Raw genomic sequence first — 25,982 nt, 5'->3', positions numbered from 1 at the left:
CTTGGACTGCTGGGCCACCTCCAGCCTTGGGACCTGCAGTTTGGGAAGGAGAGGATGGTTCCTCTCTCTCTGCCCCTTTTTCTAATGGCTACCGAGCCAGGCCATCCAGCGTTTGCAAGTGGGAAGATCAGCTCCGTCAGCATCTGCCTTTCAGGTTCATTGTCCTTGGTGTTGTGGAGTCAAACTGTTGCTTATTAGGGACTCCATCCCAAACCGCAGTGATTCTGCAGCACACGTGTGTCTTAGCGTGCGAAATGACCATGAATCAGTCAAATGCAAGGTTAGAAGTGAACGGGGTGGGAGTCAGGCCATATTTCCAGGTCTGCTGTATTTGGCCAGAGCTGAGTCCAGATGCAAACCATGAGCTTGCCCAGAAGGAAGCTGGCCTCCTGATCGCAGGTGAGTAGCCAGGCAAAACCCAGCTGTACTTCTCGCCTTTGGAGAAGATCCAAAGGGGCAGTGGCTGTGGGATGTGTCCCTCGAGGAGCTGTGTCACCCTGTGAAGGGGAGCAAGCTGGAATCAGGCATTTCCCAGCCACTGGTAGCAGCGGTGGAGGGGAAAACAGCCTGGGGTGCAGTGAGCTGGCTGGCTGCCATCCCAAAAAGATGCCCAGGGTATTTTTCTCTCCGGAGTAGCCCTGAAAGTGAAGATATTCAAAGCTAAATGAAAAAAAAAAAAAAAAAAATCATGTTTACATGAGTGAAAGCCCTGGGCTGTTGTCTGTCGGCCGACGTGCAATTAACCTCTCCCAACGGATTGTCTGCCTGTACGTGATAAGAGAGGAGGGTGGGAGTGGGGTATTATTGATAGTTTCTGGATGCACAACATCCTGGGGATTTACGCCGGGGAATGATGCAAGGGGACGTCTCCCCTGGAACAGCCTTTGTGTTCAATTCACCACTGATTAGCTTCCACAAACGAAGACGCGCGTAATCTGCATGAGAAAAGCTTGCGGAGGGACAGAGGCCAGCTTTGAGATCCCATCCCATCACGTACCACTGTTCCTGTGCATGGGGTAACGGAGTGGGCTTGGAAAGGCCTTTTTGGTGGCAGCCCAGCTTCCAGGGAGAGAGTGAGAGGCAGCCAAACTCCCAGGGCAGGTTTGGTAGCCGAGGGCTAAAATTAGTGGGTCCTGCAAGCCTGACTTGCTAGGCAAAACGTCTCTGAGCTGATTTCTGCTGGGCTCGGTCTCTGTATGCATACATCTTGGCGCAAAGAGTGGTCAAAGCCTGCAAAAAACAGCGTTTTCACTAATGATACAAAGCAAAAATGAGCTTCTGCAGAGCTACCTTTCCTGGGACAAAGGCGGGAGCGGTGTTTTGGTGATGCAGAGGATACTGAGGCAAGGAGAGAATTCCTGAAGTTTGTAGGCATATGTGTAGAAAAGCAAAGAAAACGCCTGAGCTTGTAGAGGCACAACAGCGAGAGACGTTTTTTGAGCAGCGACGTGATGCTGTGTGTGTAGCACCCAAGCCACGGGCTTACACGGACATGTCAGCGTGCCCTCGCCAGCCAGGAGGGTGCTGCCACCTCGCTGCAGGTGGGACGAGTTTGTGCGCCAAGCTGCCCGCGGTGCCTCACAGGATTGAGCTAGTCTTAGGAAGAGAGGTTTTGCCATTCCTGCCATAGGGATGGTGATGGAGGGGGACCAAGCTGGGGAGAAGAACGACGGGAGGTTGGAGGGTCTTGCTACCTTGGAGAGGAGACGAACGGAGGATGAGGGCTCTGGCCACTCTCCCCATCTTTTGCTATTCTGTCCCTTTCCCTCCCAGCACTGACTGGGTGGCAGGAGAGGTTGGTACCCCAGCTGTGGTTGCCTCTGGCAACTCATTGCCCTTGGCGACATCTCCTGTTTGTGCCCTTCAAACCCGGGTTTGGCGTTGTAGCAGGGTAAAAGGGTTCTGTTGGGGTTACTTTACTTCTGTTTGAACTTTCCCGGTTCTCTCATCTCTTAATTAATCCACCCCCTGGAAATCTTCATGCGGAAGGGCATTACTCAGCAGAGTATTTAGCCCAAGTAGATTAGGGAAAGGCAGGAAGAGCTTCTGATTGTGCTGTATCTGTAGCATAGGTGTTAAAGATGTATTTGTGAGCCAGTCAGAGAAGAATGCTGAGGAAATCCTGTTTGGGTTAATCTTGTTTAATTTTATAATAAAAACCAGATGGCTGGCCATCTGGTGCTTCTTGCAATCAAATATCTCACAATTAACAGTAATTTACTTGCCCTGAGACTTCCATGATTGTCGTGGGCGGTTTTTTTTCCCCTTCAACCTGAGTCTGTGTGGTCCCTTCCCGGAGCAGCGCTGGGCCCGAGTCTCGGCCCTGGAGCTGCCTGGAGAAAACTGTGGTGGAGAACCCTGCGGGGCTGCCCAGAGGCACCTGCTTTCCCGCCAGACCTTCCACTTAACACCCCCAAAATAAGAGGCAGGCAGCGTATCATCTGCCTGTCAGACCCTGGAGGAACCACGGTCAGGATAAGCTGAGCGAATGACGGTACATACCTATGTATGACTCATTGCAAGACAGATAAGATGGCGCTTCAGGGGAATAGACAAATTAGATCTACATTTTCCACCAGGTGATGGAATTTCTTCATATCTCAAGATGATGATAGCCAAAGCGGGTTTTCTCTCGCAGTTTAAGTAACTGAGCGTAATTAAACAAGATGCAGGTGACCCTCTGCGCTAGGAAAGCTTTCTGAGGGAATTAGCAGCAAAATGGGATGCACAATAAAACCCACTGGGCAAACACGCCGTTCTTCCCTGCAGTCTTTCCTCCAGGAGGTTTAGAAACCCACAGGATTCATCCCACTGAAGGTGTTCTGTGGTAACGCCAAGTGCGATGGGCCACTACCAGCTACAGAACCAGACACGGCGTCACTAGCTCATCTTGGTTGATCCCATGGATAAATTTGGACCTTTGAGACTCGAGGTGTAACAGACGTGCCTTCTATTTCTGATGACGCTAATGAATTTGCACACAGGAGGCAGAAGCGTCCTGCCTTTCGGAGGGGTGGGAGCTGTATCTGTTTGATAACGCTGGATTTCCAGGTGGTGCTGGTGCTGCTGAAAATGGCATTTCTTCTTCTGAAACATTAGTCTGCGGGTTCGGTTACGTTATTTCCCGAGGAGACATTGGCAGTGGAGAACGGTCTCTTCAATACCTTCAGGTCTCTTTTGAATGGGTCCTTCCCCAACCACCTCTGTAGTTTAATATCATCAATAGTGAACATGAATAAATGAATTCCAGATGAGAGATCTGCATGCCAGTAGGTAAGAGCTCTCCCAGGCATTCCTGTGTGATTGCTAGCTGTTTACTATCCTAATATTTTTTTTTGCTAGCAGATGAAGAAAAATAATTGAGCTCTTCCCCTCCTCCTCCATAAAATCCCTGGCTCTGTGTGCTGGTGCTAGCTTCGTCAGGGAATCAGGTCGTGGACCTAAAGGATATATGCAGATCCCAGGGTATGTTAGGCTGCTGCTATGCTCCATCCTCCCAGTTGTTTCTTTAAATAGAGAGGAACCTTCTGAAGGGCAAGAGCTCATTTTAACAGGGCTCCCAAAGGGGACTTCAGGCCATGGGTGGGATCCGCAGAGCTAGCAGGTATAGGGTTTCACGTTGCCATAGCCCTCAGAATGATCAGATCTCAGAGTTGTTGGTCTGACGTCCATCCAGAGCAGCTCACCATCCAGTCTAGATACTGGCAGTTAGAAAAACACAGTGATTAGTGGGACGGCATGCATGTGCGGGTCAATAAAGTGGTTGTTGCTATTAGAGTAGAAAAATGCTGCGTATGATGATCTGGGATCTGCGTACGTGAGCATTTCTCGACGAGTGCTGCTCAGCTTTGCTCAGCGCAGAATGCGTTTTGGATTGGAACCTCTTCACCCTGTTTCCCCCTTTTCTTTTTCCTCTCTTTCCGGTGGGACCAAGGCAGACTCTTTTGTCCTTCGATGCTTATTTTTTTTTTTTTCTCTACTGCAGCCGGTATCTACGGTACCTTTTAAAGAAGAAGGATAAGAATGGATGATCCAACCACTGGGACCTGTGTCTGACAGGTAACCCCACAGAGGGCACTCTCTTTTTTTCTGTGGTATGTGCTGCTTTGGGATGTCACTAAGGATGCGATTACAAGCTTTGGTCCAAACTCTGCTCCAGTTCAGGGTTTTCCCCACCCTCCTGCTTATTGATGTGGAGTGGATGGAGGCCCTGGGACTCTCTGGGAGGGATTGCTCCCACCTGAACGTCCCCCATCTTCCTTGTTCCTGCCACTGGCGTGGCACAAGCCCACACCGCCGGCAGAGCTTGGCTCCATCTGCATGGTGTGCGTGATCCCCAAGGGGTGTGGAGGCCACGAGACTTGCTCCAGCCTGCTCTTCGCCCTGCCCCTGAAACACTTGGAGTCGTGGACCCTGCAGGGCTCCTCACCCTATTGCTGTCGCTCACCAGGATGGGAGAAAGCCTGGATGCCCCCCAGACCTCTGATGCCGCTTTGAAGGGTCTGTGCGGTCCCTGCTAGGCAAAGTGAAGAGACACTGGGGACAAATAAAGGGTGATGAATCGGCCGTGCCAGGAAGCAAGCCTAGTTCTTTAGGAGAGCTAGATCTTGCCAGCACAATAGCGAGATTGCAAAGCCATTTCCTCCAATTACCTTCTCTGTCAAACCTCTGTGTTGTCTGGCACTAGGAAAGCTTGGATCCAAATTCATTGCGAACTGGGGTGACGACACCAGAGATTTCTAAATTAATATCCTGCCAAGAGGAATTGAGCTTGGTTTTTCCAGTCACGTCAGTTCTGATTCCTTTGTCTGTCAGAGAAAACTTTGGCTTGCCATCTGGTTCCAAGGGCATGGCTTTGGGAAATTGGAGATTGCTCAGCCCAGCATGTTGAGCTTGCTGCGCAGCGGCTGCAAGGAGCTTTGTGCAATAAAAAACCCCAAAAAGCACTTTGTAGGCCCTTCTTGGCACCTGGCGAAGAGCAAATGGGGAGACCAGAGGCACTGGGTGATGCTGAGAAGGAAAGAGAGGGCACAGGGAAATCTGAGTGTGATATGGGAGTCACATAATTCAGCAAAATGGATTAATAGGCTCTACCCATGCTTGCAAAGAAGGTGGGTTAATGGTCTGAACGGAACTGGGGAGCATTAGGAATTGAATGGTGCAGGCAATCAGTGTGTGAGCCCATTCTCTGGTCCCCATTCATTCTTCTGGAGAAAAAATAATGAATTAAATAACATCCAAAGCTTGGGGGGTGCCTCTCACCAGAAGTTAGGATCCTGTGCTAGCCTCCCCCTTAGCTTTCTGCCTCTGCTCGCTTGGGAGGGAGGTCTGTAATGGCATAGAATCACAGAATTGCCCAGGTTGGAAGGGATCTTTCAGATCATCGAGTCCAACCATCAACGTAACTCTGACAAACCTGTCACTAAAGCATATCTCTAAGCACTGTGTCTGCCTGGCTTTTAAATACCTCCAGGGATGGTGCCTCAACCCCTTCCCTGGGCAGCCTGTTCCAATGACCCTTTCAGTTTAAAATTTTTCCTAATATCCAGTCTAAACCTCCCCTGGCACAACTTGAGGCCATTTCCTCTTGTCCTACTGCCCGTTCCTTGGGAGAAGAGACCGACCCCCCGTGGCTACCCCCTCCTTTCAGGGGGTTGCAGAGAGCGAGAAGGTCTCCCCTCAGCCTCCTCTTCTCCAGGCTGAACACCCTCAGCTCCCTCAGCTGCTCCTCACAAGACTCGTGCTCCAGACCCCTCACCAGCTCCATTGCCCTTCTCTGGACACGCTCCAGCACCTCAGTGTCTTTTTTGTGGTGAGGGGCCCAAAACTGGACACAGCATTCGAGGTGGGGCCTCACCAGTGCCCAGTACAGGGGGACCATCACTGCCCCAGTGCTGCTGGCCACACTGTTCCCCTTCTCCATGTTGGCACTGAAAGGATGGCAGTGAGATGCTCCCATGGTGAAAGAAAGCAAGAAAGCAGAAAGGCAGTGTCATGTCTCTCCTTGGTAGCTGTTCACCAGAAGTGCCTCAGACCCTTTGCCTTTATTCAATTCTGAACAGTGTTGTATTTTGGAAACCCTCATCAGACTGGACTGGGACAGGCATTACTGTCCTCTTCAGGTCTTTCTAGCAGAAAATTAGGAGCCATTTTGGATGCCTTTAAAGACCATGGTGTGTTTGCTCTGTAGGCTCGGTTAGATACATTCAGCTGAATGTCAAAGGACTCCTTTGTGCACTGCAAAACCCATGGACCTTAAAATTTCCAGGAAAGGAGCAGTGTGTTGACCAGCTACTGAGCTCTAATGCCACCTAATTGGGGTCTGGTGGCCATGTTACCCCAAATACACGCTTTTACAGGCTGGGAGGACTCTGGGACAGTGGTCTCCACAGCTGATGATGGGAATGCTGCTGAGCCAGAAGGTAAGCTGCAGTGGAGTTGGCGGGAGTTGGGAGGGTCTGCTTGTCCTTGTCCCATTGCAGACAGAGTAGGAGAGTCTTCAGAAAGGAGGGGGCACAGGTCGTAGAGTAGGACCACGCAGTGGCAGGAGACAGCTTGGTGGCTGGCACATCTCCTCCAGAAGCAGATCTGGGGTGTCAGGAAGCCGGCCAGCTCCACCGCCAGAGCCCTCTGGGAAGAGGCAGAGCTGGGGATGCAAAATATCATACACCTGGAGCGCTGGCCACATGGCTGCAAGGGGGATGGGTGCACGTGGCTGGGGGGAGAGAAGCCCCCAGAGAAGAAATCCTGCAGGAGCAGACAACTCAAGCAATGGGCTCTGCAGCAAAGCGCTTTCTAAGAAGGTGACACTGACCTGTTGGAATGGGTCCAGAGGAGGGCCATGAAGATGATGAGAGAGCTGGAGCTCCTCTGCTGTGAGGACAGGCTGAGAGAGTTGGGGTTGTTCAGCCTGGAGAAGAGAAGGCTCCGAGGAGACCTTAGAGCCCCTGCCAGTCCCTAAAGGAGCTCCAGAAGAGTTGGGGAGGGACTCTGGATAAGGGAGGGGAGCCATGGGACAAGGGGCAAGGGTTTTACACTGAAAGAGGGGAGATTTAGATTCGATATTAGGAAGAAATTCTTTGCCGTGAGGGTAGTGAGGCAGTGGAACAGGTTGCCCAGAGAAGCTGTGGCTGCCCCATCCCTGGAGGGGTTCAAGGCCAGGTTGGACGGGGCTTGGAGCAACCTGGTCTGGTGGGAGGTGTCCCTGCCCAGGGCAGGGGGGTTGGAACTAGGTGATCTTTAAGGTCCCTTCCAACCTGAACCATTGTATGATTCTGTGGCTACCGTGCGGGTGCGATGGTTTGTGTTCCTCCTGTTAGCTTTTCTCAGAGGGAGAAGGAGCCTCATGGAGTGCACCAGGGCTGAGCTCCCTCAGCTGCCGGGGATGCATGGATCCTTTGTCAGGGCACCAGATGCTGGCGACGGGCACCCAGCCAGCAGGTCACGTCTCTGCAGAGGCACTGTTGGCGCTGGGTGCCAGTGTTCCCACCCAGCCGTCGGGAAGGGGGCACCTGCTTCCCCCGGGCATCCCTGCCATCAGCTGCCATGTCCTTCCCCTCCCGGCCCCTCGCAGCTGCGAGGTGAGGGCTCTCTGTGCGCGCAGCATCTCAGGGCGCGCAGCACGGCCAGTGCCAACTGCCAGCCAGGCAGGGGGGAGGCTGCCGCCACCGCCGCCAAATTTGGACCCCACGAGCCATTTGTACAAAGCCATCTGCCTGCCCCTGGGTGCCGAGCCGGGGACTGGCATGGCCTGGAAAGGCGCAGCGATGAGCGACGTCCATCTTCCATTTAATATTAAACCCACGTCCTGCCTGTGGCTGCCTGCGCTGCTCAGCTCCTTACAAAAGGATGAAAAGATGGGCAGGCTCGTGTTCTCCAGACGAGCCAGGAGCTGTGGAGGTGTTTGTGGTCAGTGCTGGGAGCGCGGGGGCTGCATGACCACGCACCCCATTTATCACCCTTCCGCACACCCAGCTGCTGCCGCTCCTTATCTCTCCTCCCAGCACTGGCGTGGTCCATGCCAAAGGCTGGAGCAGAAGAAATTGGTCTCCGTGTCATCTCCACAGCCCTTTTCTCAGCCGGTGGGTCCTGGGTTCTAGTGCCCCCTGTTTTCGGATGCTGGGCTTGGGAAACGCAGTTCGCGGCTCCTTCAGCCAGGGGCTTCTGGGAGCTTTCTCAACCACGGCTTTATAAATTCAAACAGATGTGGGTTTTTGAAAACTTCAGCTCCGAGGCATGCTCTCTTTTTCAATGGCTTCAGTGGAAATTTGCACTTCAGTGGACGTGGGGAAAAATGGTGTTTTCAAAGTGAAAATGAAATGAAAACCAGCCTATCCTCTCCTCCCCCTCCCTCCCCCAGTGAAACGTTATTTGGAAAGCGGGGCCTCTGTTTTGAAATATGTGAAGCACAGAGACATCCTTCTTTTTACTTCCTCCGCTTTGCTGTTCCTTTCTTTTCTTCTATCTCGCTTATTTTCTTTATGTCTTGAGTCAGCTCCCAGCTCCCCTCGTCGCTTGTAGGGCACAGGGCGTCGCGAGAGGTTTGCTGAAGTGCGTTAAGTCCCTTTTTTTTCCAGGTTTTTTTTTTTTTTTTTAAGTAAAATGTGCTCAGAACTGAAACACTCTGTAGAAACTTTTGCATAAATTAGGCTTTATAATTTATGCCCGCTTCCCTGGGGCTGTGCCTGTGAGCTTGGCCGCCTTGGGTCCTGCCCACGCGTGGGAAGGAAAGCGGATGGCTTCCCAGGAGCTGCTGGTTTACCTGTGAAGGATGGGGAGCGGGTTTGCTCCGGTAGCTTGCTAAAATCCTCAGGTCCTGCTGCACGTCCTTCCCTCTCCGGCTGGGGAGAGGATGCTGCATGGCGGTCCTGCGCCCACGAGGCGGGTTTAACGCAGAGGGGCTGTGCTGCATTAAGGTGGTGTGTGTGTGTGTGTCAGCTTGGACGTGGTGTCCTGAGCATCGTGCCTGAGAAACCCTTCTTGTTTAGAGGTTGTGCCCTTTGCTGGGGAAATTCTGTGGGTGGAAATAGCTGGTACCAATGCCTATCTCTTCTTCCAGCTCATCGTTGTGTGGCCACACGAGGGGAATGGGCAAGACCTACAAGAAGGGATGCGGTGGGGTGATGGAGGCCACGGTGGATGAGGCAATGGCGGTGCTTTCGCAGCCGTCTATACGGAGGGATGCGAAGGGCACGCTGGATTCCGGCTGCGTCTCGCAGAGCCGGGCTCGCGGGGCTGAGATTGGAGGGATGCTGCCGGGTGCAGGGGAGGACGGACCCGGCACTGCGGATCAGTGGCGATGAGACGCTGCGTCTGGGCATTGTACGAGGAGCTGCTCACGTGGTTTCAGCCGAGCCAAAATATTCTTTCAGAAAGAGAACGGACCAGATGTCTTATTATTGCCGCTCACAATGCTATCCTCCGCGTACAACGATCCATCAGGGGGCTCGGCACAGCCCTACAGAAAAGTCCCTGACACGTTTTTACAGCAGGGCCAGGTTCTCACCACTTGTGTGCATTTGTACCCCTTGACAAATAGCTGTTTGACTTCGGTTTTGTTCAAAGTGGCGGTGGTGTCAAGCACAGGGCTCCTATTCAAGTGCCCACCAACGGTGGTCCACAACTCGCTGTTTCCTCTTCTTTTCTTGCTTTGTTTCCCTGTGACAGTCACTCAGGAACTTTTTTTTTCTTTTTTTTTTAAATCTTATAGGGTTTTTGAAAGACAATTTTAAAGGATTTATCCACAGCAAAACAGTGCCTCTAATAAGGACTGTAAAAATGCCTTGGGAGTAAATGGTGTGAGGAATTCCCATTTGCATTGATATGTTGCTGACATGACACTTAATTGCTTTTTTTTTTCCTGGTGATTTTTTCCAACAAGTTGATTTATAGAATTGGCTGGCAAGGCCTTGCATACATTGAGAAATGCAGCTCTTTCTACAATGGACGAACTCATCCTTAATGAATGGTTCCTCTTAAAGCTGGGAGATGTGCTCCTAATCGCTCTGAGCACCTTGGGCATGGGGGACAATTAGTACCAGGTTATGAACTGCAGTGTTTGTCTGGCTATATAAACCTCTATAGGTGAGGCGTTGACTTTAAACTGCTTTCTAAGTTACGCGTGTGCCCAAAGCTGCATACAGAGAATGGACCCCACGTGTGTCACGGGCTGTACACGTGGTGCAAGGAAAGCGGCAGCGCAAGCTCCCAGGGTGCTGGTAAAACCCACGCGGATCCGTCCACGCAACCCTGGCTGTGCAGCACCAATATGACATTTCCGTCTCGGTCTCCTGGTTATTAAAAGTTTGGTTTTATAAATGAGGAGTCCTTTGCATTCTCCAGACTGTGACTTTCTGCTGTACTTCTCAAACTGAAGTTCCCCTTTGACTTCAGTGAGTATTTTGTGTGCTCAGAGAGCGTTTTCCATCACTTGAGCCTGAAAGGGAAGAGGATTTATGGAATAGGGAGCGTGAGGCATCAACTCAGCAAATACCAAAGCGTGTATGTAAGCGTTTGCAGGTTGGAGATGTAAGTACGCAAGTGGTCTTGATCTTCTTAAGCCACCCCGTATTGCTGGGTCCAAAGGCTGAGCTGAGAACATGCAACACAGTTTGCATATTGGCGTTTTCAGATGCCTTGTGTAAGGAGAGCTTTTCTCTCTGCTGTGATCTTGCATCTTCTTCCAATCGCTCTCAGTCTCAGCCTGTTTAATAGACTTACAGCTACTCAGCACCCTCAACAGATGCTGAATGTCACATTGTCAGTGCAGTAGATTCACTATCTTCTTATGGTCTTAGTCTCCATACTCTTAAATTTTGGCAAGCATGTTATGATGTATCTGACCTATTATTGTTTCTGTCTCCTTCTGACCTGTTGATGTCCCCCAGCTATGGGTCATCATTACGGAGGTCTTTGGTGGCCCTTCCTATGCTCTTACACCTTCTCTAGAGATCAGCTTTCAATCTAGCCTTCAAAGTCATCTCTCGGCACATTGCAAGCTTCTTTCTAGCCAGGTAAAGCCTGGAGGGGTCTTGTGGCAGATAATGTCAGCATCTCAATTGGTAATTATAAAGTCAGGATCTGTAATTAATTTTTCTATAAAACTCTCAACCTCAAGGTGAGCCTTTATCCATCTATTCATTAGCACAGGGAAGGGACGCTCTGGTCTAGAGGCAGAAGACAAAAATGGGAGCAGGAAAGAAAGAGAACTGGCTCCTTTGTTTGGATGATAAATATCATTCCCTTCATGCCTTAAATAAAATGAGATTTTGGCTAAAACCAGTGAGGTTTTAACTCTCGGAAACACAGACTTAAAAAGGATTGGAGAAAATAGTCCTAGAATAGGCTCCAGAGACCCCATGCAGCAGATTCCTCTCATTCCAAGGCAAGCTCACCGATACCTGTGTGATTCCTTGTAAATGTTTTGTTCAACCTGTTTCTGGGGCTGTTGAAATGTTCTTTTTTGCAAACGCAAGGCTCAGGGGCACACATAATCACTCGGATTCTCGTGTGAACCACTGTGAGCTGTGGCTTTGGGAAACGCACCAAATATCACGAGATCTGTTAACACTTCATTATTTGCATAAATTATTTTTTCTTTTTTTTTCTTTTTCTTTTTTTTTTTTTTTTAATAACTACTTGGAAGCAGTTTAAAAATCCTTCTGTGGAAGGCTCTGTCAAAGAACATATTATTTTTTTTCACAAATCTCGATGTGGAATTGATTATACAGTCCTAAGTACTGGAGCCCTCCGTGGAAAGAGAACTTGATGTACCTCCATATAAATCTACAGGCGGTAGGACTTGTTCTGCCAGAGTCAGAGGACAAATAAGAGTCCCCTAGGGATGAGAGAAATACCTAAAAAAAGCAGATAGTGTCTGAAAAACCTTATTAATACCAAGGATTCGAAGTCTGCTGAGCTGGAGAGCGTGCCAATATGTCCCTGTGTTAGTCGGTAAGAACACCTGCTTGACGACCATGCAACTTTGCCAAAGAAGAAATGCAGATTAAAGAAAAGTTGAAGTGTTTGTTGTTTAGCTGGACTAAGGGGAAAAAAAAATAATAAAAAAACAACCAACCCAAAAGCTATTTCTGTTGACACTATTGAAGGCTTTTGGGGGACTCTTGGGAGAAAAGTTTAAAATGCTTTTGATTCAATATCTTTCATTTGCCCTGAAGTGAAGAACTAAGTTTTTTAAGACTAACATGTGAAAAAAAACCCAAAAAACCAAATAAATGCAACAGGTTTTTTTTTTGGTTTTTTGTTGTTTTTTTTTTATAGGTAGAAAGTATCCCATAGCTGTGATCTACTGCTAAGCGCAGCTTGGTGTCGTAGCCCAACAGCAGCTCATAGAAATGCCGTCTCTACAAGTGATGGCAAGCTGACTTTTCACCTTCCAATCTGGCTACCTTTTGAAGACCCTCGTGGCGATTAAGGGATGCACTGTGATTACATTTCCAAGCCTCCGATACGCATGTATCCCACTGGAAAGCTAACGGGAGAGGGCTGTGCTGCAATACCGAGAACTGCTTTGGAGACCTTTAAGTGTAAGTGCGTTAAGACATGATTTATATTCACCGCTGAGCCTTGAAATTTCTTCCAGGAGATCCCAGCATGCTTATATGTCTTGGCTCTGCAGGTTACGGGGATGTTGAGAGATAGCTGAGCTATCGTGGCCGGTTCTTATTTGTGGGGTTCCTTGAAGCAGGCAGCTTCCCCGGTGGGGTGTGATTTTTTTTTTTTTTATTTTGTTTTGTTTTGTTCGTTGCACAATTCCTTGGCCTAACGCCTTTCACCTTGTCTCCAAATGACTGTTTTTAACTCTGCGTCCCACTCGGTGACTCAGGTCAAAGGCATCTTGTTCAGTGCAGTATGTTTCTTGTTTTGTTGTTTTTTTTTTTTTTTTTTGCTTTTCCAGATGTGTGTGAGCTCTAGGACGATAACTGCAATATGGAGACAAGTGTTATGAATGGCTTTGGTGCTCAGCTCTAGTTCTGCGGGACAGGCTCCAACGGAGGACCCTCGCTTTCCATCCCATGGCAGTTGATGACTTGTACCCCTTTGGAGCTGGGCCAGGTGGCAGGTAACCATCGAGCTGTTTTATTCTCTAGCAGCGCTGGCAAGCATTTCAGATGAAACCACCACCAAAGTAGTGGCTTCAGTGTACTGTCTGCAAGACACTGTGATTCAGCACAGATCCTCTCTAGAGACAGCCTCAGGAAATGAGGGTCCAAAGTCCAAAGTGGAAACTGCCCAGGCCTCCCTACTCACCTGCCAGTTGATGCTGTCAGTACCTCTCCTCAACCTGGTTGAACTTGGAGTCTTTAGGGTGGTTTAAGGTTCTGCCTCTGTGTTGGTCTCAACATCTTGTAGTCTATCTACTGTCTGAGGATGATCAGGACAGAGAATCATAGAATCATAGAATTGTTAGGGTTGGAAGAGACCTTAAAGATCACCTAGTTCCAACCCCCCTGCCATGGGCAGGGACACCTCCCACTAGATCAGGTTGCACCAAGCCCCATCCAGCCTGGCAGTAAAGACTTCCAGGGATGGGGCTTCCACCACCTCTCTGGGCAACCTGTTCCAGTGTCTCACCACCCTCACGGTGAAGAACTTCTTCCTAATGTCCAATTTGAATCATCCCATCTCTAGTTTTAATCCATTCCCTCTAGTCCTACCATTACCTGACATCCTAAAAAGTCCCTCCCCAGCTTTCTTGTAGGCCCCCTTAAGATACTGGTAGGCCACAATAATGTCTCCTCAGAGCCTTCTTTTCTCCAGACTGAACAACCCCAACTCCCTCAGACTGTCCTCATACGAGAGGCGCTCCAGCTCTCTGATCATCCTCGTGGCCCTTCTCTGGACATGCTCCAGCACGTTCATATCTCTCTTGTAGTAGGGGCTCCAGAACTGGATGCAGTACTCCAGGTGGGGTCTCACAAGAGTGGAGTAGAGGGGAAGAATCATCTCCCTCGACCTGCTGGCCATGCTCTTACCAGAACTCAGGTACCTGCATGTCTTGGTTTGAAGGCTCAGCTTCTCCAGTGTAAGATGGGACCTCCTTGTAAATCCAGCTGTGGCTCCATCCATTGGCCATGGATGTGGATGCAGGACATGATGTGCGCTCCCTCTTCCCTTGTAAGGACTTGTGTTGAAACACTTGCCCAAGGGAACAGGCAACCTGGGCCACTTGCCTTTTGTTCCCCAGCCTGAAAGATCCCCACCACAACTCCACCTCTGAATCTAGGCTACTGTGCAAAAAAAAGATGGCAAGACTGATGGGCAAGGAAAGCAACCAGCACCTCTCCTCCCACCACCTGGAGCACTTGCCTCTCCCTGGGCACTACAAGGGGGCTGCCCTCTGGGTCATGATTTCTCTTTGGAGAGCCCAGCACCATGTCTCCTGACAAGGAGTGTCCAGGATCAAGCCACACAGATTTCCGGTTTGGAATTTCCAAAGCTAAAGCAAACCAAACTTTTAAATACTTCTGAACCCTTGAAAGAGCCTCAGATACTCTGATGATAAGCCCAGAAATGCTTGGATTATTAGCTGCTAATAACTGTGGAGGTATTCCAGTGTTGGGAACAGCTCGTGCTGTCATCACGACATGGGACAAAATGCTGGCTGAATAGTTGAGTGTCTTCACGTTGAAGAGCCTAGGCTGATGTGCTCAAAACGCGGGGTTTAGCTACAGGGCTGTCGTGTAGCTCCTACCAGTTTCTGATCCAGCTCTTGAAATCCTGGCCCATACGCAAGTCAAGCTGGCTTTATTCAGCTTACTCTTGCCTATACGACAGGCAATGCCTTACTCTGAAGTGGGAAGGAACGCACCTCTGGTGTGCCGAGACTATGGATTTCTGATGATATCTTGTGAAAATGTTTCTGACTGGGGTTCTGGCCTCTTGCGTCCTGGGATACGTGTTTCACTTTGCACTGACTTGCAGTGAAAAATATGCGCTGGCAGTTTGAAGAGTTGTGCTTTCCACCCTGCTACCACACCAGATGCTTTTCCCTTAGGCAGATCTCTTTTTTTTTTTTTTTTCTATTTTTTTCTCCCCAAGCTAAGGTTTTTAGCTGAATTTCTACTGGTAGAGTTCCCTCCCTTTCGTGTTGTGCAAGGACCTGGCAGTGGGGTTAGGACTTGTCATCCGCAGCTGGCCTGAGGTCTTGGGATCCAAAGCGCCACGAAGGAAGCTGGAAAAGGGCAGGGGGAATTTCTGTGTATCTCAGAGGACATGGTGTCTGATGTGGAAGCACATCTGCTTTTGTCTAAAATGAAGTTCATGCAGCCACACCCTGTCGTATTGGAATTATCAAGTTAATTAGAGCTGACTGGGAATTTCCCAACTTTGATATAGAGTGATTTTTGCAGGTTGAAATTTCCAGCTGAAAGTGCGCTGAACGTGCACTAGAAGTGACTGGAGAGGTTGTGCAAAATCGCGGCTTCAAAAAAAAACCCAACCCGCAAAAAACCCTTTTCAGCACACACCTAACCTGACTTTGCCACCTTCTCCCCTAAGTGACATGCCCAAGGTCCCACAAGAAGTCTGTGGCAGAGCAAGGAGCAGGAGTGCTGCTTTTCTTTTCCTCGGACTTGCATCTGGCGTTCCAGGATCGCTTGTTCCAGCTGGGAGTGACCTCAGCCAGAGCTCAGCTTCGCCGAAGCAGGGTTAGTGTGTCCTCACCACCAGTGCTTCCACCGGCAGAAATGGAGGAGGGGAGAAAATGGAGCTGAGATCCTGTAAAAAGATCATTACAGGAAAAAGCGAGTGAAACCGCATCCATTTCTGTCTCCTATCTGTGGCTTTTGAGCTGTCTGTGAGTAACTGGGTGGCTGCTGGGAATAGCAGGAACCTGACTGTCAGCTCTGCTGTTCATTGTCAAGAAGAGGCAGCTCTGAAAGAAATTAGAAATATGTTTTTTTCATCTTCTTGCCGTAAGAGCTTATAGGAATTCCTCCTCTGTTCTCTAAATCCTGACCTTTGGTGAGGTGGTTTCCATGTCACTGCTCATCTGGCATTTCACTGTAGTACAGCTTCACGCAGGTGGGAAGAAGAGGAGGTGGGAAGGAGGATCTTTAGGTGACACCTCTAATGACCTTAAGACAAACAAAACATTGAGTCGTCTGAAGGCCTTCTTAGACTTCTAGCTAAGTTTCTAGGTCATGCTAACCAACACAGTGCACCATCTCCCCCCATCCGAGGCTAGACAAGGCTTAATGGGCTATGCAAATAGTGAGGTCTTATTTGTATGCTGCAATGTATCTATAGCACCAGACACTGATTCATGTGCTAAGTTGGTATCGATGGGTGCTATAAGTTGCGTATTACATCATTACCATAGTTCGTTCTTGTTACTTAACCATAAGGAGAGCTTTAGATATTGCATGCATTTTGATCATAACTGCTGCAGATGTTCATAACCTGCAAAACTGACCTTTTTGCAACTCTTTGACCTTTAACACATGAATAGCAATGCAATCTTAGTACCACCTTGCTTTTCTTAGCACTTTGGATGTCATAAAATTACAGAGCATCCCAGTCATCTCAAGAAAATGTGTGTCTTAATTTATTCCAGCCTTGAGAGTATTCTCAGCTGTTTTGCTAATCAACCCTTCAAAGGATGTGCATGAACCCTGGCCCCCCTCCTTCCCACTGCCTCTAAACCTTGGCGTGGTGAAGGATGCTTCTACAATGCTCAACTGTCCTGAGCCTTGAGTTGGGTTAATGGTCCTTATCTTCCTGTGGATGGTGATAATGACTTTGCAGACCATGTACTCCTAATGTTTCTCACACGGAAAAAAAAAAAGTTACTGAAGTCTGGAGAGAGTCTCCTTAATGTTTCTATTTATAAGTCCAAATGAGTATGGGCCCTGCAGTGACCATCGCCTCCTGCTGCTTCTCCCAGCACACAAGCCTATGTGTTTCTTGTCAGTCTTTGGCTTTCTTTCCCCTTTCTAGAGCAGTTGTCATGCTGCCCTGAAGGTCCTTGGATCCTCTGTTCTGCCCGACACAGGTTCTCCTTGGAAAGTGATTGTGCACTGCAAATGGTTTAGCAAATTGCTGATCAAAGCAAGACCCTTGTGGCCACCCTGACGTCTCTTCTGCTCCCAGTTTGGAGCTAGTTTTCTTGCAGGAGTTGTCTTCTCAGCAGTGCTATGTGTCACAGCATGAAGAAACCAAGCCCAACAGCTCTGTCCTGAAGACCTACTGTTGACTGGGAACAGTACCTGCACCCCACACCTTGGCTCAGGACAGGAGCTTAAGTTTAAAGGAGGTTCAAATTTAAACTCGTTCCTGGTTCAGGTTAGAGGCTTTACTGTGAAATGGTGAATCTGGGGAGCTAAAAGCAAGATCCTGATGGCTTCATACGCAACATGTGAACTTGTTCTGGATAAAAGTAGTGCCTGAAGTCATCTGACATGGTTGTCAGGACAGCTCAAAACAGGGAGGGCTTCTCTGTGGTGGAGCTGGATAGGTAAATTCCTTTTTAAATGTGATTTAATGCATTTGTGTGGTATTAACAGAGTAACCCATATCAGTACAGGCAGAAGGCTCCTGTCACCCTGCAGTGGGTGAACCTTCAGATGCCTGAAGCTGAATGCATGCAAGCCTTGCAAACTGGACTTCTTCTCCTTAGTCGCTTTTCCCTGCTGCTAGAAAAGCTTTGGGAGACTCTCTGCCGCTTGATTCTATCTTGAATTCTTCTCAGTCCTCCTGTATATGTGTGACCCTGACTGGTCACCAAACAAAGGGCAACTCAAACTTTTTTTGTCTCAACCTACAGTCTTGACTGCTTAAGCAAAGCCTTTCAGGCAAGGTCGAAGACAAAGATTAGAGGAAGGATTCTGTTGTGGAGGATCACACTTTGGTTGCTATCTTGATTAAATTAAACTAAGCATTGTGCATGATGAACTCATGTAAAATTTATGCTCTCAACTTCCCTCAGTGCTTTATTAGGTGTTTTAATTGTTTTACACCCTTTTCTGCATGTTCTTTTAGATGTGCTTAACATCAGGAATTTCTCTTCCTTTCTACAGTAGTTGGTGGTGTGGGATGCTGTGGGATCTTGGCACCAGTCTTCTGCTTTGGGAAGTGGATCAGACCAGCCCCATGAATGGGCCAGAAGTTGATGACATTGCTTTGCCCAGAGGAGGCAGTCTAATCAGAGTCTTCAGCAGGCTTTGGATCAAGTTTACAACAAAGCTGTTCTAAGAAGACAGTGTCAACCTAGTGCTATTTCCTGCAAAACCAGCCTAGCTTGGAGCAGGAATCACAAGATTTCTCATTCAGAGGGCTCTAATCAGTCCTTCTGGCCTGTTAAGTGAGGTCCAACCCATAAGCTTTATGATTACAGCAGATACCAAAGACCGATGCAAGGGCTGAATGACTCCCTTCATTTGTTTATTTTAAGCATTGCTTCAAGTACAAGGTTGGTCAAAGTAGTGCTGGTGGTGGAAGAGCAAAGAAAGTATGCCTCTCCACATGGAATGTTACTTCAATTTCCAGCGGCCTCCTACAGGGAAATATTGTTTGCAGATGGTGCAGTCACAACACAGTTGTACACAGCTCCATTATTATCAAGACGGATTTATTACTGCAGAGAAATTTTTCTGCTATCTTGTTTCCCCTCTTCCCTCTCCCGAGGATTGCTCTCCCCACCAACGTGTGGAATGGTTCTGCTCAAAATCCATCCAGCGGCAAGACGTAAACACTCAACATCTATAAACTTGACAGGCTGGTTTGCCGTTGTTGTCTTTAAATCCCAGTCTAGGCTTGGCATGGTGGACAGAAATGCCTGGTGCATCTCCAGAAATGCCTGGAGATATTTAGTCCTTCTGGGCCTAGGTATGGAGAGACTCTGCTCCTTGCAGGAAAAGCAGCTCCCTAGTAGATAGCAGCCTCGATGTGAGGTGTGTCAACCTCTGTCACATCACACCTCTCAGAGGAGATGCTCTATCTTGGAGGGGATGCTCCATCTCCTATTGTGGCCCTGCCTGAGTGGTGCCAATATCTGGCTATGGCTTCCCTTGAGGCCACCTATGAAGACGCCCATTTTTAGGCTCCCGTCATCCTGCCTTGAAAGCTGGGACAGGTCCAAAAGGCCATTCTACATTCAAGCCAGCTGGGGCACGTCTCAGAGGTGAGATGAATTTCTTCCTGGCCGCTGTAGAGCAGAAAACCCAAAGTATCCCAGACAGCCATGACTCTGAAAGAGCAATTCTTTTCTTCTCCACCCAAAGCAGAGGTCAGGCAAACAGCAGTTATGCAGGGTTAGAGCTCCTGGCTGGGTTACGTATCTTAAGGAGGTTATTTCTGAATCTGTGCAGGTCTCCGTGATCTGGTTACGTTCTCTTACATTTCCAAACCTTCTTGGCTAGCAGCAGTATTTTTGAAAGAGCATCCGTGGAAATTATGGTCTTGCTTCACTGCACGTGCTGGGATGATAGCTGGTTAGGGCTGTATGTTATCTGTAGCTCTTTAAATCTAGTGGCCTGCATTTAAGTGCATTTCATTTATTAAAATGGTGAAACATAACCCTTCCCATAAATGAGCACTGTTTTTCTTAAGACCTGCTCAGTGATTCTGTCTTTGTCTTTAATTCAACATTTCAATCATTTATTTTTATTTTTTTCAAAAGGAGTATGAACTAGTTACTTATGTGTGTACAGACCATATTTGTGTGGGTTTGGTGCTGATCGGCTGCATGTGTGTTTACAATAGCCCTTGTGTTATCCCAGCCGGCAGCCTAAAAACACTTCCAAATTATTCCACATCAGAAGCAAAGAGGGTTTGGATAGACTCCTAGGGGAAAGTCTTGAAGTGGTGCCCAAACCTCAGTCCCAGTGCTGTAAGTCAGGCACGTGGCTGATATTTTATCCACCCCAGCTTGGACTTTTGCAAGCTGTTTTGTTTGTGGAGGAAACGGGAACTTGGGAGCAATTTTAATCAGTGATTTTGTGGAGATGGGGTTCCTCCTTTCCTTTGTCCTCTTTTCCTCTCTTGACACACACGCTTGCACTCTGCCCACATTTTCTAAGAAATGATGGAAAATATGTGCACGTAAGTGCAACAGCTGGGCTGTACTGAGACAAACCCCTCGGTGGAGGGGGACTGACCTGGTTACAGTTTGTGCCTTTGGAGCCACGCTGATTTTATGCATAAAACACTTGAATGACTGTAGTTGGATGAGCACTAGGGATTTCAAGTTCAGCTCTCTCACCAAGGTTTTTGGTGTTTGTTGCTAACCTTAAAGAGGGCTGGGAAGTTCAGACCTAAATGATGCTCTGATAAATGTTCCAGGTTTTGTCCTTGTGTCATGCAGGTAATCATAGAATCATAGAATGTGTTGGGTTGGAAGGGACGTTTAAAGGCCACCTAGTCCCACCTACCTGCAGCGAGCAGGGACATCTTCAACTAGATCAGATCGCTCAGAGCCTCATCAAGCCTGGCCTTGAATGTCTCCAGGGATGGGGCCTCCACCACCTCTCTGGGCAACCTGGGCCAGTGTCTCACCACCCTCAGTGTAAAGAACTTCTTCCTCATGTCTAATCTAAACCTGCCCTGCTCTAGTTTAAAGCCATTGCCAATGATCAAAACTTTTAGACTGCTGCTTCCATGAAGGAGAACTAGGAGGAGAACTGCTGCTCCTTGGGGTCTTCAGCTTTCAGGCAGCTTTGTTACATGCTGCCCTGGGACCGAGCATCGCTGGACTTTCCAGGTCTGAACGTCACAGGCAATGCCCTGGGATGTGATGTCCTGAGTCAAGTGTCTCCCAGCCAAGCTAAGCTCCACAGCTTGAAGAAACAGCTGCCTTTTGGACCAGAAATCCCACGAATAACCTGCAGCAGTCATTCACAAGAACGTGAGTTGTCAGTTTTGTAACTGTCTCTTAGGCCAGTTTAGGTCAGCAGTGGCCAAGGATGTCAGAGGGGACAATCCTACATGATTTGGAAAAAAAAAGTGGTATTTTGTTGTCTCAGAAGCAACTTCCTGCAGTGGGATTTCATGTCTAGAAATGCCGGAGTTCTTTTCTTTTTAGCTGGACCAAAGACGACATTGTTTTCCAAAAATGTTGGCATTACTGTGGTTTGGAAACCCAATACCTGAGCCAGCTCTGGTCTTGGACCTTCAGTTACTCATATAATAGCCCACTTTACTATTGGAGTAAAGATCAGTTTTTTAAATGTAATTTAAAACCAGCACACGCATTGATTTAGGAATGCAAAATTATTTTATTACTCTCTCATCTCAAAACCTTTTCCTTGACTGTCTGCAATTCTGAATTGCAAAATGCATTACAGAAAACACATCTGTCATACTTTGTAATGTGAGATAAGACATGCTGTAGTGGTTGTTTGTCAAAAAAAAAAAATTTAAAAATTCCAGAGCAATGCAAGAATAATACTGTATCAAAGCTAAGATCCAGTGCATAACACTTTGTCCATCTGAGTATTGACTAAAGGGTTGGGAGGACCAAGAGGTGTCTGTCTTACAGAGACTGGTAATTCCCTTAGTTGAACCTCCTTACAGAGGTCATGCTCTGAGGCTGAGAGAAAGGTCTAAACTTCTCCTTCCCAGGTGGCGCAGAAGTTCAGAAGAGTCTGAATGACGCACATGATCACTTGACTCCAGGATCTGGAGCTTTCAGTCTTTTCCTCTGCAACTTTATAACAGAAATTCAGGAATCCGGCGACACGGAGCGACCTTACAGAGAAAAGCAATAATGTCTCTGGAACTTGGGCCAATCCTTTTCCTCATTAGGGCAATGAAGCTTTTATCGCTCCGGCAGTAATGATGCATTTTTAAAGCATTTCACACCTCCTTTAAATCTCAGTAAAGACCATGAAACTTCTTTGGTCCTGGCCACATGGTATCTATTGTTAAGCAGACTGTTAAAATGAATCAACCCTGATTAAGCAGCCAAAATTACCACTTGCTATCGCGAGCCTGAATCTGTTCCCTCAGAGACAGCCCTGTGAAGAGGATGAATGCTGATTAAACACTTCTCCGCCAAGTGGAGTCCGAAAAATTCTGGCAAGAATTGCCTGTAGAAAGCCTGGAAAAAAAATTTGTATGAAACGTAAAAGGCTCGATGTGTCAGTCTGCTTGAATCCAAACTGTCCCCTGCCGTAAAACCCTTCGTTAGCAAGCCTTCCATCTGCCCGGTGAGAGCTTCTGTATCCTGGCCCTGAATTTCCTTGCTCTCTCCCCGGGGGCGTTATCTTGTGAGTTCATTATTACTGCTGTCTGTAATTCACGCTCCAATCTGCACTGCTATTAGCAAAAAAAAGATTAAACACCCCCCCCGCCCCCCCAAACATTGGTAAATGGCCTTGATTTGCCTCAGAGCTCAGGCTGGAGGCAACCATCCAGGGGAGGGCTGTGGGAAGGAAGCTCAGCCCGTTGTGCCTTCAAATGCGCTTGTTGGCAGGGGAGGGCAGCAGGATAAAGAGCAACTTTTTCATGACCTTTCCCACTGGGCTACTTGACCAGAAGCATCTGGTCAGGTTGGGACAGGATGGTTGAGGCACCATCCCTGGAGGTATTTAAAAGCCGGGCAGACACAGTGCTTAGAGATATGGTTTAGTGATCGGTTTGTCAGAGTTACGTTGATGGTTGGACTCGATGATCTGAAAGGACCCTTCCAACCTGGGCGATTCTATGGTCCACCTCTAAAACGTCTCTAAAACGTCAGGCAGGCTGGATCCGTGAGTGAAAGGGCGCTGCTTTGTGCTAGCTGAGCCTCCAAATAAAGCTCGTGGCTTGCAGAAAGCTGAATGGAGAGTAGCTGTCTTGCTTGCTGGAAAACGTGGCTTTGATATCACCTTCCTCCACTGGGCCAGTTGTTCTTGAGCCAAGGAATATACCAATTTCGGACAATCCATCAGGTTACTGCAACCCAATTCCAAAAAGCAAATCAATGCTTTGCTTAGATTTTCTTTTTCAGCCTTTTCCTCCTCTCCTTTCCCCTGCTCTTCCCTCTCCCCCTCTCGGAAAGCACGCACATCAGTGCACGGAGGAGTCTTAAGGGAGCAATCACAGTTGTTCGCAATGAAGGAATTTAATCTCTTGGTAATTATGGATGGAAAATTACAACACGGGAGTGTTTTTGCTTGAGCAGAGGGGCATTCGTGCCAAGACTCAGATTGTCTTGGAAGAAGTAGAGTCCCGTCAGGATCGCAGGATGCTGAGACAGAAAATTTGGGGGCCAGATCCCGCGGCTGGAAAAAGTGGGTGCAGTGCCACTGACTTCGGCAGAGGTCTGATTTGTGTCTGCTGAGGATGTAGCTCTAGTGAAACTGTGCTGTGATCCTGAGAAATGTTGCTTGCCTTTCAAAACACCGCAGATGATGTTGGAAACCCAGCAACCTGTTTAATGTCGTGTACAGTTCCCCTCCACCAGCTCTGTGTAGTCTGTCCATTAGGTCCAAATGACATCTGGTGTCAATAGTTGCTTTTGACATTTTTGCTGTTGTTCTTTTTTAAAGGCAAATAAGTTTCATGCAGGGCCAATGGAGGAGCCACCATCTCAGCTGATGGATGTTCCATGCAGTCCAAAGCTGTAGCGATAGAGTGAAACACAAAATCAGGGACTGTGGATCTGCACGTCTTACAAGGCCTTGTAACTTGTAATCTTGCAACTCTCAGTAATTTTCTTTCCCTGCACCCATCTCCAGCAAAAACTTGTCCAGAAGCTGGTCTGAGATGGATGTTAAACCATCTGGTGCCCAGTGTGTTGGTCAATGAGATCAGCCCTGGCTTCTCCTGCCCGGGTGGCTGCCACCAGCTCTGCCCAGCCGCAGGGCTCGCACCAGCTTACCCAGGGGCAGTGACTGGAACGGACCCGATGACAAAGCCTGGGATAGTTCTGCACTTGTGCTTAGGCTGGAGTAATTTATTTTGGTAGGTCATGGTTTTTACTGAAAATGCTCTGTACTGAAACAGGACGGCAAGCGGTCGTGTCGCTGGGGCTGCTGTAGCTGAAGATGTGCAACTGCAGATGTTGCCGTGGTTGAAGTTGTGACTCCTTGTTTACCTGAATTGGTGCAATTTGTGTGTTGATTTGCACCTGAGCTGAGGAATTATCTGTTTGGCTGGGTTTCTCTGTCAGCTCCAGTAACTGGTGGGGAGGTGATAGTGGGTGGAGGGTATTGCAGATGTGCAGCCACCCGCTGGCTCCCCCACCAGCCAGCAGTGCTCGTCTCCATCCTTTGATTGGAATCATGGCATAGACAAGTGTGCTCTTCGCTGGGTTAAAAACTGGCTGGATGGCCGTGCCCAGAGAGTTGTGATTAATGGGGTGAAATCCTCTTGGCAGCCGGTCACCAGTGGTGTCCCTCAGGGCTCAGTCTTGGGGCCGGTTTTGTTTAATATCTTTATCAATGATCTGGATGAGGGGATTGAGTGTACCCTCAGTAAGTTTGCAGATGACACCAAACTAGGTGGGAGTGTTGATCTGCTGAGGGTAGGAAGGCTCTACGGAGGGACCTGGACAGGCTGGATCGATGGGCCAAGGCCAACTGTATGAGGTTTAATAAGGCCGAGTGCCGGGTCCTGCATTTCGGTCACAACAACCCCAAGCAACACTACAGGCTTGGGGCAGAGCGGCTGGAAAGCTGCCCAGCAGAAAAGGACCTGGGAGTGTTAGTGGACAGCCGGCTTAACATGAGCCAGCAGTGTGCCCAGCTGGCCAAGAAGGCCAACAGCATTCTGGCTTGTATGAGGAATAGCATGGCCCAGCAGGAGTAGGGAAGTGACCGAGCCTCTGTACTCGGCACTGGTGAGGCCTCACCTCGAGTACTGTGTTCAGTTCTGGGCCCCTCTGTACAAGAGGGACATTGAAGTGCTGGAGCATGTCCAGAGGAGAGCTACCAGGCTGGTGAGGGGTCTGGAGACCAGGTCACATGAGGAGAGGCTGAGGGAGCTGGGCATGTTTAGCTTGGAGAAGAGGAGGCTGAGGGGAGACTTCATTGTCCTCTACAACTACCTGAAAGGAGGGTGTAGAGAGGTGGGTGTTGGCCTCTTCTCCCAGGTGAATAATGACAGGACCAGACGAAATGGTCTGAAGTTGGGGCAGGGGAGGTTTGGATTAGATATTAGAAAGAATGACTTTACTGAAAGAGTGGTCAGGCACTGGAACAGCCTGCCCAGGGAGGTGGTTGAGCCACCATCCCTAGAGGTATTTAAGAAATGTCTAGATGTGGCACTTCAGGGCATGCTCTGAAGGGCAGAGATTGTAGGTTGTTGGGTTTCTTTGGTTTGGTTTTTGGTTTTTTTTGTGTGTGTGTGTGTGCACGTATGGTTGGACTTGATGACCTCAAAGGTCCTTTCCAACCATGAAGATTCTATGATTCTGTGAAGTCGTTAGCTTTGCAAATGAAGTTGAAAAATCAATTTGAGGGCCTTTTTGGAAGCCATCCCCCCAAAAATTAGGTTGACTTGGTATGAAAGTGGGAGAGGAACTTCATGTGGGGCTTTGCCTCCTTTCCACTGCTCTGGTATTGCTGTTCTTTCGGTAACGCTGCTGTGGTTCTGGAGGAAAGGCTTAAAGGAAGAGGGGAAGAAAACAGAAGAAAGAAGGACGGAAACTGCTTTCCTCTAGGGTGTCACCTGGTAGAGGAGGACTGAAAAGCCCTGCTACCACCATCCAGTATGGACCCTGGATCAATGGAATCACACACAGCCCGCGGAGACAGTGGGGTGGTGTAGGTGGGAGCAGGACATCTTTCTGAAGACAGAAGGCTTCAGGGGCTTGATAGTCTTTGAGGTATTTTTGATTCCTTTCAGCAATTTGCCTCTCCTTTGTTGGCAACAAGCTAGTTGGACTCTGGAGAAAGAAAATATCTCGCCGTTTGGCAAATTCCCTGTGAGCCTGTCCTAGCTTTTTGTCCAAGGACATCTGAAGGCTCACTTCTTCCCGGCCATCATCTTTTGGCAGGAAAAAGCAGCGATGGAGCCCTGGGGGATGGCGCATCAGCTCC

General features: G+C 48.6%; 1 long non-coding RNA gene across 2 annotated transcripts in view; it reads left to right on the top strand.

Moving 5' to 3' along the window:
• Positions 1-8,013: 8,013 nt before the first annotated feature.
• Positions 8,014-25,982, top strand: part of LOC128912627 (uncharacterized) — a 50,398-nt gene continuing 32,429 nt past the window's right edge. Inside the window, exons 1-3 of one of the 2 annotated variants that reach the window (XR_008467698.1) lie at positions 8,014-8,081; positions 12,280-12,545; positions 12,917-13,081. This is a non-coding gene — a long non-coding RNA (uncharacterized LOC128912627). Of the gene's footprint in view, positions 8,082-8,443; positions 8,551-12,279; positions 12,546-12,916; positions 13,082-25,982 lie in introns of those variants that run through there. The other variant, XR_008467699.1, reaches the window with a different exon arrangement.

The sequence above is a fragment of the Rissa tridactyla genome, chromosome 7, assembly GCF_028500815.1.
Source record: "Rissa tridactyla isolate bRisTri1 chromosome 7, bRisTri1.patW.cur.20221130, whole genome shotgun sequence".
Classification (NCBI taxonomy): domain Eukaryota; kingdom Metazoa; phylum Chordata; class Aves; order Charadriiformes; family Laridae; genus Rissa; species Rissa tridactyla.
Note: the sequence above shows the minus strand (reverse complement) of the source record. Positions and strands in the feature narration are given on the sequence as shown.